The 13,510-nt window shown below is 36.9% G+C and overlaps 1 protein-coding gene across 2 annotated transcripts in view; it reads right to left on the bottom strand.

Annotated features, from left to right (window-relative positions):
- LOC101400417 (uncharacterized) overlaps positions 1-13,510 on the bottom strand; it is a 35,003-nt gene that overhangs the window by 7,282 nt on the left and 14,211 nt on the right. The gene's annotated exons all lie outside the window — the stretch shown is intronic.

Below are 13,510 nucleotides of genomic sequence, written 5' to 3'. Positions count from 1 at the left end.
TTCTCTATATACAGTTAGTTGTATCCCACAAATTTGGATATGTTGTATCTTCATTATTACTCAGTTAAAATATTTTCTAATTTCTATTTTTATTTCTTCTTTTCTTTTTGGTTATTTAAAAGCATATTTCTTAATTTCTAGGAAGTTGAGGGTTTTTTCCCCATTACCCTTTTGTTATTGATTTCTAGATTAATTCCACTGTGGTCAGAGAATATAATATATATTATTTAAATCCACTGAACTCGTTGAGATTGCTTAATGGCTCAGCATATGGTCTATTTTGATAAATGTTCTGGTATGGACTTAAAAAGAATATATATTTTGCAGTTATTTGGGTGGCAGTGTTCCATATATGTCAATTAGGTTAGATTAGTTATTTGCATTGTCCAGACCTTTCATATTCTTTCTGGATTTTTTTTTCTTCTTTTTTTTTTTTTCTTATCAGCTATTGAGAGATGAGCTTAACTTTGTCAATTTTTGCTTGCTGTATTTGGAAGATAAATTATTGGTTGCAAACATATTTAAGTTCTTCTGTTTTCCTGTTAGATTTGACCCTTTTATCTTCATGAAAGAGCTGTCTTTATCTTTAGTAATATTCATTGCCCTATAGTCCACTTTGTTCAGATTAATATAACTACATCCATTTTCTCTTGATTAGTGTTTGCCTAGTATATTATTTTACTTTCACCCTCTGTCCCTATATTTAATGTGTCTCTTAAAAGTAGCATATAATTGCTTATTTATGCAGCCTGACAACCTTAATCTTTTTTTTAGAATGTCTATGTTTTTTCTTTTTCTTTTCTTTTTTTTTTTGCTGGGAAAGATTTGCCCTGAGCTAATATCTGTTGCCAATCTTCCTCTTTTTGTATGTGAGCTGCTGCCACAGCATGGCTACTGATACAAGTGGTATGGTTCTGCGCCCAGGAACCAAACCCGGGCTTCTGAAGTGGAGCATGCTGAACTTTAACAACTAGGCCATCAGCGCTGGCCCTAGAATGTCTATTTTTATGTTTAATTTAATTGCTGACATTTACATATACTATCTGACTTTTTCAGACCAATATATTCAATGTTCTTTTTTCTCTCTTTTTTCCCCTTAATTTGGATTAATAAGATACTTTTATCATTCTATTATTCCTTTCTACTAACTTGTTAGCTATCCAAACTTTCAGTGTTGTTTTGATGAGTAACCTAGAGATTACAAAATGCATATTTGACTTATTACAGTCTAATTTAAAGAATGAGTTTTAGAACTTGATTATACTAAAATCTTAAAACGCTACCTCCCTTCACACCCTCTGTCCCTTTGCATTATTGCTGCATTTTAATTCCTCATGCATTTCAAACTCCACAGGACTACTACTGTTATTGTTTTGGGCAGTCAATATTAATTTTCTTGTACACATACATTTATCATTTTCATTGGTCATCATTACTTCAGAATACATTTTCCATGTATTTGAATAACTTCATCTGGTATTTCTTTTAATTCTAGTCTGTGAATTACAAATCCTCTCAGGTTTTGTTTGTCCAAAAATATTTTTATTTCTCCTTCATTTTTAAAGGACATTTTAGTAAGTACAGATTTCTAGATTTCTTTAGGCACTTTAGAAATGTTATTCCATTGTCTTGCACTTCCATAGTTTCTGTTTAAAAGTCCTGTTAATTCTTATTATTGTTCTTTGAAGGCAATGGGTCTTTTTCTCAGGTGGATTTTAAGATCTTTCTCCTAATATTTTTATTTGGATTGCTCCTGTTTTCTGGACTGCAGAACTTCCTAAATCTATGGGTCAATATCCCTCATTTACTTTGTAAAATGTTTCGCTATTGTCTCTTCAATGTTGTTTCTCTCCCATTTTCTCTATCCTCTCCGTCCAGGACTTTCAACCAAAAGCCTAGCATATCAGCAAGGTCACTCTTCCTGTAGAACCTGAACCTTAACCATGGCCTCCTCAGCACTGTACGGCTGCGAAAACTCTTCTCTCCTTTACAGAGGTTTTCAGTACAGAATTTTATCCTCCTATTTCATACAGCTCTGAATCCAAGAAAGGTATTAAGGGGAGAACAGTTCTTCTCTTTGAGGCTCCTAAAGTGTCTCCCATTCTGTCACTTCATTTCTAGTAGACTTCATAAAGCCCTGCTGGTTTTTATGCTCCCCAGAAGCATCCCTCTGGCTGGTCAAAGCCTGGATTTTTGCCTCTTGCCCATGCCTAGAGTCAGCAACTGACCCCTGAAAAAAGCAGCAGCAGATTTTCAGCTCAATTCTCTGCAGTTCTCTCTTCTCTTGAATCTTAGTTCCTTTAGTCCTCATTGCTTCAGCAGCTCTCTCATACCTTTAAAATAGACTGTTGTGCATTTTATGTAGCTTTCATGGTAACACTGATCTTCTCTGAGATACCATTCTACTCAGAACCAGAAGATTCCAAATTAGATGATTCTATTTTCTTCTTACTGTTTAAATCTTTATGTTATATATTTATTAGATTTATTAAAATAGTGCAGGATCAAAGTAACAGTTCCATTAAGGTGGACATGTATAGATGTATTTGGGCAAGGGAAGGGAAAAATAGGTAACTAAAATAGTTGCAACAAAACCTGAACTATCCTCAGGGAGGAAACGCCTTATAGGAGTTTACAATTAAGGAAGACAAGGCATAACTCCCATATATTTTGAATCTACGATGCCACTGATTGTAAGATGGACCACTATTTTATGTACCAATAGGAAGGAAAAAGCACTGCCAATTATAATCATAAAATGCTTTGATTATAAGATCCATCTTATTTTCAGCTGTGTTAAAATTTGAAAAACTAAGGCTCTTAGAATCAATAAATATAGTATAAAAGGAGATAAGGATCACAATATAACAGTGAGATGGGGGTATTGAGAAAAAAACTCATCCAATACACTAAGTACAATGATATTTGAGAAGGGATAAAGCAGAGCATGCTACAGGAGATAGAGAAAGAAATCTGACTTAGTGGCACGAAGGGAGGTTTTCCCAGATCTGTTCTAGTTCCTTCTACTTTTAAAACCTTTTGACTTGATAATCTCTATGGATCTTCATACCTCAAAAATTCTGTGTTCCAGACTATGCATGAAAAGAGACACTATGAATTGTTGTGGGCTTAAAGAGAGATCTCATTGGAGGCAAGGGGAAGAATGGTAAATATTTCTCTGATTCTTCTTTGTTCCCTGGTATCCTCCAATATTAACATCATTTGTTCCCTCTTTTCTCTGATCACCTTTCTAATGTTGGTCTGCCACCCTCCAGGATGTTAGTGTTTCTCTATTCATGATGGTTGGGAGTCCGGGTAGCACATGGACGTGGGGAGTGGATGGGGAGGAATGGCTTAGTATTGTCCAAAGCTGTTCACTAAGAATCCAAATCACATCCCCTTTCCTCCTCATTCTGAAATTCTGTCTCTGTCTAGAGCAGACTCCCTGACAACTCCCTCATCTTACTGCCCTGGCTGACTAGACATCTCCTTGTTCCTTTCCAGTTGTACCGGCAGGAGACTTTCCTCAGAATTCTCCTATAATAAAATAAGATCAAGCTTGATTTACAATCCTCATTTGTTATTCTTCAACTAGTCACATCCTCATTATCTCCTGTTTACTTATTTGAGACGCAGTTTATTACAGCGGTTTAGACTGTAAACCACAAAAACCACCTGGATTTTAATCCTAGCTCTATCATCTACTAGCTATGTGACTTTTGGTAAATTCTTTATTTTTGCATTAGTTTGTCCTATGTAAAACAGGGATAATGATACTACTTACCTCATAGGGTTGTTACGAGGATTAAATGAGTTAATATATGTAAAGTGCTTAAGACAGTGTGTGGCACATAATGCCACATAAACTTTAGTAATAAAATAGTAATAATAATTGTACTACATCAATGCCTAGATTCTTGGTAAACCTCTCAATTTCATTTAGCAGCTGTCTCTTATAGCAACCTGCTTGTTTTAGAGGCTTTCCTTTTAGGAGTCACATTCTAGACACTATATACTTATGAATGAGATACAAGATTATGACTGTAAAAATATGTGAAAAATATAGATTAGTGACAACTGAGCATTTGATTAGATGCCACAGTCAGATCTTTTATATATCTTGTTAGGAACCTTTTAATCGGCTTTTTCTATTCAGCAACTCAATCTCTTACATCACTCAAACTCCTTTTGGGAATTTCTCTAGTAATTTTAGTTGGATTTAGTCTTCCATTCTCAGACAAGTACTTCCTGGAAAGTGGACAACTTGAGAATGCTTTCCTTGCTGAGAGCTAACAAAACCTGCGTCCTTAGAAAACTAGGCTTTTTATTATTGTTTTGTATCTTGTATGGGATATGCAAGCTTGAAATGAGAATGTGGAAACATGAAGGTTCTGTATCCACCAAATTTACATTAAATCATCTTTGAACTGAAGCACACCACCAAAAATTTTTGAACTGATAGTGCCATGGGGTTGAAGAGTGTTCCTCAAAGTATGGCTCTTGAAAGAACCACATCAAGTGGCACATGCAGTATAAAACTGCTGTTTCCTGCATTCTTCTTCATATCTACTGAAGGAAAACCTCTGGAGGTGAGCCTAAGAGATCTAAAATTTTAACAAACATTTGTTGATTCTTATATAGACAACAAAATTTGAGAACCACTAGAATAGAGCTTGACCTGCAACCAGCTGTGTTAGGTTATCCCCTCAAAGCCAGAGGCCAGTTGAGGAAATGATCTGAGAGGAGCATTTGTGGGCAAGCACAACTGACAGTCGCTGACTCTCTCATATACCACAGGGAGAAATATTACTTTCTGTATTTGTGGAAAGTAATCTGGCAATTTTTATTAATATAAAAAAACATGTTCATAGTGGCCCATCAATCCCACTTTCCAAATCTTTTCTGTAAAATTAAAAGCTGGTGTTGAAAGAGAAAAACAAGTTACATAATAATTCATATAGCACAATTCCACTTTTGGTAGACACTAAATAAACAGTAAAATTAATTTCAAAAAATTCATTTATACATACTTGATCAAGATTTAAGAAAGGTATAGAATGATATACACTGTGCTGTCAAGGATGTGAGTAAAGAAATGGAAAGTAGAAGCTAAACACTGTGGCTTTTGTGTGTGTGTGTGTGAGGAAGATCAGCCCCGAGCTAACATCTGATGCCCATCCTCCTCTTTTTTGCAGAGGAAGACTGGCTCTGGGCTAACATCTGTGCCCACCTTCCTCTACTTTATATGGGATGCTGCCACAGCATGGCTTGACAAGTGCGCGCCCGGGATCCAAACCGGCGAACCCTGGACCACTGAAGCAGATTGCGCGCACTTAACCGCTGCGCCACCGGGCCGGCCCCTCACACTATGGCTTTTTAATATATATTTTTATATTGTTTCACAGGTTGTGGTAAACACGCATTTTTGTTGTAATTTTTGAGAAAGAATTTAATAAAATTAATTGCTAAAAATCCACTTATATATAAAATCACTCATATAAAAGTCTTTGTTAAAAACGTAATCAAGAATATACTGGACAGCTTAAAATGACATTTAAGAAAAAGAATGACATTGAACACAGTAGAGCAGGACAAGCTGGCCTTCACTCAAAGATGGGCCAAGATGTTGTTAACATTAGTAATATTTAAAATAAAAGTAGTTACAATTTACTGAATGCCCCCTACATGCCAGGATATTTGAGGATATCGTTAGAAAACGCACCTCACCCTCTCCTTCCACATGCTAGACAGCGGTCATAACTGACCGAATTACTCACTTTGATGAGCACAGTCTAATCAGCCCGGTGGTGAAATTCAATGGTGATGAAGGCTCTACCATGTAAATGGGAAAGATGCCTCCAATGATCACATCCCCTGGTTGCTCCAACCTTAGGATTCCCATATTTTTGTTTGGATTCACTAATTCTGTGGTGTTGGTGACAGGCAGAGCACTCAGGAATAAGGAAAGCCGAGAGCAGAGAAACATTCTGGGATATAGGTCACTTTCCCATTGAGGGGTGAGAGGTACAGAGGATCAAGAAAGAAGAGCCAGTGGTGCCTCTGATGGAGCCTGTGGTAATGACCCTGTAGGAGACTGTTGGGCACCTGATGACCATTTATCTACATATTCAGATTCCTATCCCATTCATCCCTCTCAAGATCTTTAGGGATCAAACAGTATTTGTCTGAGAAGAGAAATTAAAATTTTACAAACATTTTCTGGCTCCCTAGATGTAAAAGAGATCTCGAGGGGTCCTGGGAAAGGAAATGAGAGCTAAGTGAAAACAACTCAGGGCTGTGGTTTTTAGAGACCCTGAGACTCAATAACATGAAATTTGTGTTGCTCTTGGTTTTCCCTATAGGGGACCATTTTCTCCTCACTCATTATCCATATAAGTGGACTTAGAAATGCCTCCCCCTGTTCCCCAGACATTCCCTCCCAACTCTGATACAACTCCTCACGGAACCTCAGAAGGACTCAACTCTCAAGAGCCTTTCTGGGCCTAGGAGAGAACTCAGACTCCACTGCAACTAGTCCTGAGCTCAAGGCCATGGGGACAAAGGTTTTGCTTCAGAGCTGCTAGTGTGCTAATTGGAATCAATTCAGCTAATTCTGATAATTTCAGGGGGCTGACTTCTGTACTTACTCCCCCTTGGGTTAGACCATTAGGAGCAGCTGGATGAAACTGCTTGGAAATAAGGTGAGAAATGTCTCACAGTAACATCAGGGTTATGGCAACAGATGGAGGCCCATGGAGGCTTCTGGGAACTCTTCAGTAACTCATTGAATTCGTTCATTTCTCACCGAATGTATCATCTAGAGGGCTAGGAACTGGGGTTGCGAAGTATAGAAGCTGTGTTTAAAATAATAATCTATCCTTCCCCACTTTGAAAGGGAATGAATTTTCCTCTATGTGGATAAACTATAGGGCAAGTTATGGGATCCTAGTGACTCCAGACATAGAGAACACTGAGCATTAAAGACTTAGAAGACATTTAATTATGTAATTCATAATTTTCATGATCCAGAACAGGATACTGTGGCTCCCTAAGTTAAGAGACTTGCCCCTAATCATGGAGTGGGTTCGTGGCAAATTAAGAACTACTACTGAGTCCAAATCCAAGGCTCTTTCCATGTTGATTCTAATTCCAAAGTAAATATATGCATTCTCGGTAACTGTAAGATTAGGTGTTGTTCATTCACTCTGTCATTTGACCATTACTTATTAAATACCTAATAAGAGGTAGGCAATCGAAATGAAGCAGTGAACAAGCTAGACTATTTCTTTGCCCTTACAGAACTCATAATACCATTGGAACGACACTCGACAAGTAATTTATATGATAAAGTATCCGCTTATCATATCATGAGAAAAACATTGAACAAATAATGATGATAAAGTGTGATGATATCAAGAGAACTGAAGGTGGTTATAAGAACACAGTATTAGAGGTAAGTGACTTAGCTTAGAGTCAGGGAAAGTCTTCTTGAGCAAGTGATAACTTAAGTTGATACCGGAAGGATGAATAGGAGTAAACCAGATGACGGGAGGTGACGAGAATGTTCCAGGCAGAAGCTACTGCATACACAAAGACCCTGAATCAGAGAGGGGGTGATGTTTGAGGAAATGAATGATCATAAATGCTAGAGCATAATGTGCAAAGAGGGATAGTAGAAAGAGATGACACTGGAGAAGAAACTGGGATACAGGAAGGACTCAATCTTTCACGGTATGTTTTTACTCAATCTGCAGGGCAATGATGTGTCTTATTTACTGTGTATTCTTAGAGTGGAGATATGAAACTGAGACTTAGCCAGGTTCCAGGTGAGATGACAGACAATGAACACATTTCCCCTTTTAGTCTCAAGCACATAAAATACTAGATAAAATATTTTAAAAATCTATCACTGAGCTAAAAATCATGGAAGTCTCTAAGACTAGAAACAAAGAGAGAAGAGAGAAATTATAATGGTGAAGAAGAATTAAAGCAGCAGAGCCCAAATCAACACTGAACATACATTTACAGCTTGGTATTTTAACACCTACGCAGAGGCAAGAGGTAAGGCTGCAGGTCCTATGCCTTGCGTGAAGTTGGAACTAGATGCTATGAGAAAAAGGAAGCCAGGAAATTAATGTACCAGTGAAATCTCTTTATCAGCCTAGAGCTATGGTCGGAAGAGCAGCTCATCTTAAGCCATGCGTATAAAAGAGCTCACAGGAGTGATATCTGAACCCCTAGTTTATCCAAATTAAGTCACAGGCACTCCACACCCTGAGAAAAGAATCAAATGTAAAATTGGCTTACAATTTCATATTGTCTGCTTTCTAAACTTCTGGCCTTTTCTTTTGTTCTCTGTCCTTACTGCACTGGCGGGGTCTGTCAGTATGGTGTTGAATAAAAGTGGTAAAAATATACATCCTTGCCTTATTCCCAATCTTACAGGGAAATCATTTAGTATTTTACCTTTAAATATGTTATCTGTGGGTTTTCCATAACTGCCTTTATTCAGAATGTGGAAGTTCTCTTCTGTTTCTAGTTTGCTAAGCATTTTATGAATGGGTGTTAGATTTTGTCAAATGTTTGTATGCATATATTAATATAGCCATATGGGATTTGTTTTTCCTCCTGTATCCTTTTAATGTGATAAATTACATTGATATTTGACTGTTAAGCCAACCTTGCATTTCCAGAATGAACTCCATTTGGTCATGATATTACCCTTTCCATATATTTTTGGGTTCATTTTTCCCCATATTTTCATAATAATTACTATATTTATCTTCTTGAGGGATGTGGTTTATAATTTTCTTTTGGGAGAGGGGAGGGAGAATAGGGGTAATCTCCTTATCAGGTTTTGCTGCAAGAGTTAAGCTGGCCTCATAAAACAAGTTCTTATCTGAAAGAGTTATGTAAAATCGGTATCATTTATTACATAAATGTTGCCAAATCTACTGGCATAAAAATGTCCGTAACATTCCCATCTTATCCTTTCAATGTCTGTAGACCCTACAGTGATTTTACAGCATCTTCTTTTCTGATATAAGTATTTAAAGATATACATTTCCCTCTAATCACTGCCTTAGCTGCATCCTGCAATTATGCATCTCATACAATTAGAAAATGTTTTGAACTGAGTATAATTTCCCTATCATTCAAGCTAAAGTGTTTTCAAATTCTCCTTTTAAATGTTTTACTTGGATTAGTTAGAGGTGTGGCATTTAATTTCCAAGTATTTGGAGATTTCCTAACTATCTTATTTTATTGATCTCTACTTTCATTCAATGTAGTAGAGAATACCCCCTTCCTTTTGTTTTTATTTTTTAAAGATTTTATTTATTTATTTATTTTTCCCCCCAAAGCCCCAGTAGACAGTTGTATGTCATAGCTGCACATCCTTCTAGTTGCTGTATGTGGGACGCGGCCTCAGCATGGCCGGAGAAGCAGTGCGTTGGTGCTCGCCTGGGATCCGAACCCGGGCCGCCAGTAGCAGAGCGCGCACACTTAACCGCTAAGCCATGGCGCCGGCCCACCCCCATTCCTTTTGAATTTATTAAGCCCTGTTTTAAGGCCTAGTGTATAGTCTAACTTGGTGAACATTCCATGTGCACTTGAAAAGAATGTGCATTCTGAAGTTGTTGTGTGGTCTATACATGTTCTATAAAGTACTCTATATATGTCAATAAGTTCAAGATGATAGTGTTGTTCAGATCTACTATATCTTTAATATTTTTTGTCTGGTTGTTCTATCAATTGCTAAGAACAGAGTGTTAAAATTTCCAACTATAAAATTTCAGATATTTTTTTCTAATTTAGCTCTGTCATCTTTTACTTTGTGATCTTTGGAAGCCCTGATATTAGGCACATAATATATTAATAACTTAAAATTATACTGAATAACTATTGGATCAATGAAAAAATCAAAGGATAAATCAAAAAATACCTGGAGACAAATGAAAATGAAAACACAACATATCAAAACTTATGGGATGCAGCAAAGGTGGTATGAAGAGGGAAGTTTATAGCAATACAAGCTTACCTCAAAAAATAAGAAAAATATCAAATAAACAACCTAACACTATACCTAAAAAAACTAGAAAAAGAAGAACAAACAAAGCCCAAAGTCAGCAGAATGAAGGAAATAATAAAAATCAGAGCAGAAATCAATGAAATGGAGACTTAAAAAAACAATAGAAAGAATCAGTTAAACTAAGAGCTGGTTCTTTGAAAAGATAAACAAAACTGACAAACTCTTAGCCAGATTCACCAAGAAAAAAAGAGAAGGCTCAAATAAATAAAATCAGAAATGAAAGAGGAGAAATTACAACGGATACCACAGAAATACAAAGGATTATAAGAGAATACTATGAAAAGCTATATGCCAACAAATTCGACAATCTGGAAGAAATGGATAAATTCTTAGAATCATACAACCTTCTAAAACTGAATCAAGAAGAAATAGAGAATCTGAATAGACCAATCACAAGTAAATAGATTGAAACAGTAATCAAAAACCTCCCAAAAAAACACAAGTCCAGGACCAGACAGCTTCTCTGCTGAATTCTACAAAATATTCAACGAAGATTTAACACCTATCCTTCTCAAACTCTTCCAAAAAATCAAAGAGGACACGATGCATCCTAACTCACTTTAGGAGGCCAACATTACCCTGATGCCAAAACCAGACAAGGACAACACAAAAAAGGAAAATTACAGGTCAATATCACTGATGAACATAGATGCAAAAAATCCTCAACAAAGTATTAGCAAATTGAATATAACAATACATTAAAAGGATCTGAAAATCAATCAATGTGCTACAACACATTAACAAAATGAAGAATAAAAAATCACACGATCATCTCAATAGACACAGAGAAAGTATTACACAAGATCCAACATCTACTTATGATAAAAACTCTCAATAAAATGGGTGTAGAAGAGAAGTACCTCAACTTAATAAAAGCCATTTATTGCAAACCCACCGCCAACATCATACTCAACAGGGAAAAACCGAAAGCTATTCCTTGAGGAACATGAACAAGACAAGGATGCCCATTCTCACCATTCTTATTCAACATAGTATTGGAAGTCCTAGCCAGAGCAATTATGCAAGAAAAAAAATTAAAGGGATCCAAATTGGAAAGGAAGAAGTAAAACTGTCACTATTTGTGGATGACATGATTCTATACACAGAAACCCTAAAGAATCCACCAAAAAACTATTAGAAATAATTAATGAATACAGTAAATTTGCAGGGTCCAAAATCAATATATGAAATTCAGTTGCATTTCTATACATTAACAATGAACTAGCAGAAAAAGAAATCAAGAATACAATCCCATTTACAATTAAAAAAACGAATAGGGGCCAGCCCCGTGGCTTAGCAGTTAGGTGCACGCACTCCGCTGCTGGCGGCCCGGGTTCGGATCCCGGGCACGCACTGACACACCGCTTGCTGGCCACGCTGAGGCCGCATCCCACGTACAGCAACTAGAAGGATGTGCAACTATGACATACAACTATCTAGTGGGGCTTTGGGGAGAAAAAGGGAAACAAAGGAGGAGGATTGGCAGTAGCTCAGGGCCGGTCTTCCACAGCAAATAGAGGAGGATTGGCATGGATGTTAGCTCAGGGCTGATCTTCCTCACAAAAAAAAGAAAGAAAGAAAAAAAAAACAAATAAAATACCTAGGAATAAATTTAATGAAGGAGATGACAAACCCATACACTGAAAACTATAAGACATTATTGAAAGAAACTGAAGAAGATATAAAGAAATGGAAAGATATTCCATGCTCATGGATTGGAAGAATAAACATAATTAAAATGCCCATATTACCTAAAGCAATCTACAGATTCAGTGCAATACCAATCAGAGGGTGCCAGCCCCATGGCATAGTGGTTAAGTGCATGCACTCCGCTGCTGGCAGCCCAGGTTTGGATCCTGGGTGCGCACCAACGCACCGCTTGTCAAGCCATGCTGTGGCAGCGTCCCATATAAAGTGGAGGAAGATGGGCATGGATGTTAGCCCAGAGCCAATCTTCCTCAGCAAAATGAGGAGGATTGGCATGGATGTTAGCTCAGGGCTGATCTTCCTCAAAAAAAAAAAAAATACCAATCAGAATCCCAATGTCATCTTTCATGGAAATAGAACAAAGAATCATAAAATTTATATGCAACAACAAAAGACCCCAAATAGCCAGAGCAATCCTAAGAAAAAAGCGGGAAGTATCACACTCCCTGAATTCAAAACATATTACAAAGCTATAGTAATCAAAACAGCATGGTACTGGCACAAAAACAGACATACAGATCAATGGAACAGAATTGAGAGCCCAGAAATAAAACCACACATCTACAGCCAGCTAATCTTCAACAAAGGAGCCAAGAACATACAGTGGAGAAAGGAAAGTCTCTTCAATAAATGGTGTTGGGAAAACTGGACAGCCACAGCAAAAGAATGAAAGTAGACCATTATCTTACACCACACACAAAAATTAACTCAAAATGGATTAAAGACTTGAATGTAAGACCTGAAACCATAAAACACCTAGAAGAAAACATACGCAGTATGCTCTTTGACATTGGTCTTTGCAGTATCTTTTTGAATACCATGTCTCCTCAGGCAAGGGAAACAAAAGAAAAAATAAATAAATGGGACTACATCAAACTAAAAGCCTTCTGCACAGAAAAGGAAACCATCAACAAAAGGAAAAGGCAACCCACCAACTGGGAGAAAATATTTGCAAATCATATATCTGACAAGGGGTTAATTTCAAAAATATATAAAGAACTCATACAATTCAACAACAAAAAAATGAACAACTTGATCAAAGAATGGGCAGAGGATATGAACAGACATTTTTCCAAGGAAGATATAAGATGGCCAAAAGGCACATGAAAAGATGTTCAACATCACTAATTATCAGGGAAATGGAAATCAAAACTACAATGAGATATCACCTCACAACCGTCAAAATGGTTATAATTAACAAGAAATAAGTGTTGGAGAGGATGTGGAGAAAAGGGAACCCTCATAACTGCTGGTGGGAATGCAAACTGGTGCAGACACTATGGAAAACAGTATGGAGATTTCTCAAAAAAAATTAAAAATAGAAATACCATATGATCCAGCTAGTCCACTTCTGGGTATTTATCCAAAGAACATGAAAACACTAATTTGGAAAGATATATGCACCCCTATGTTCATCGCAGCATTACTCACAACAGCCAAGAATTGAAAGTAACCCAAGTGCTTATCAATGGATGAATGGATAAAGAAGAAGTGGTACAATGGAACACTACTCAGCCATAAAAAAAAGATGAAATCATGCCATTTGTGACCACATGGACAGAACTTGAGGATATTATGCTAAGCAAAATAAGTCAGACAGAGAAAAACAAATACCATATGATTTCACTCAGTTGTGGAAGATAAACACATAGATAAAGAGAATAGATTGGTGGTTACCAGAGGGGAAGAGAGTAGGGGAAGGGCAAAAGGGGT

Source organism: Ceratotherium simum, chromosome 26 (assembly GCF_057802395.1).
Source record: "Ceratotherium simum simum isolate JZ-2026a chromosome 26, ASM5780239v1, whole genome shotgun sequence".
Lineage (NCBI taxonomy): Eukaryota > Metazoa > Chordata > Mammalia > Perissodactyla > Rhinocerotidae > Ceratotherium > Ceratotherium simum.
This window is presented reverse-complemented; position numbering and strand designations above follow the sequence as displayed.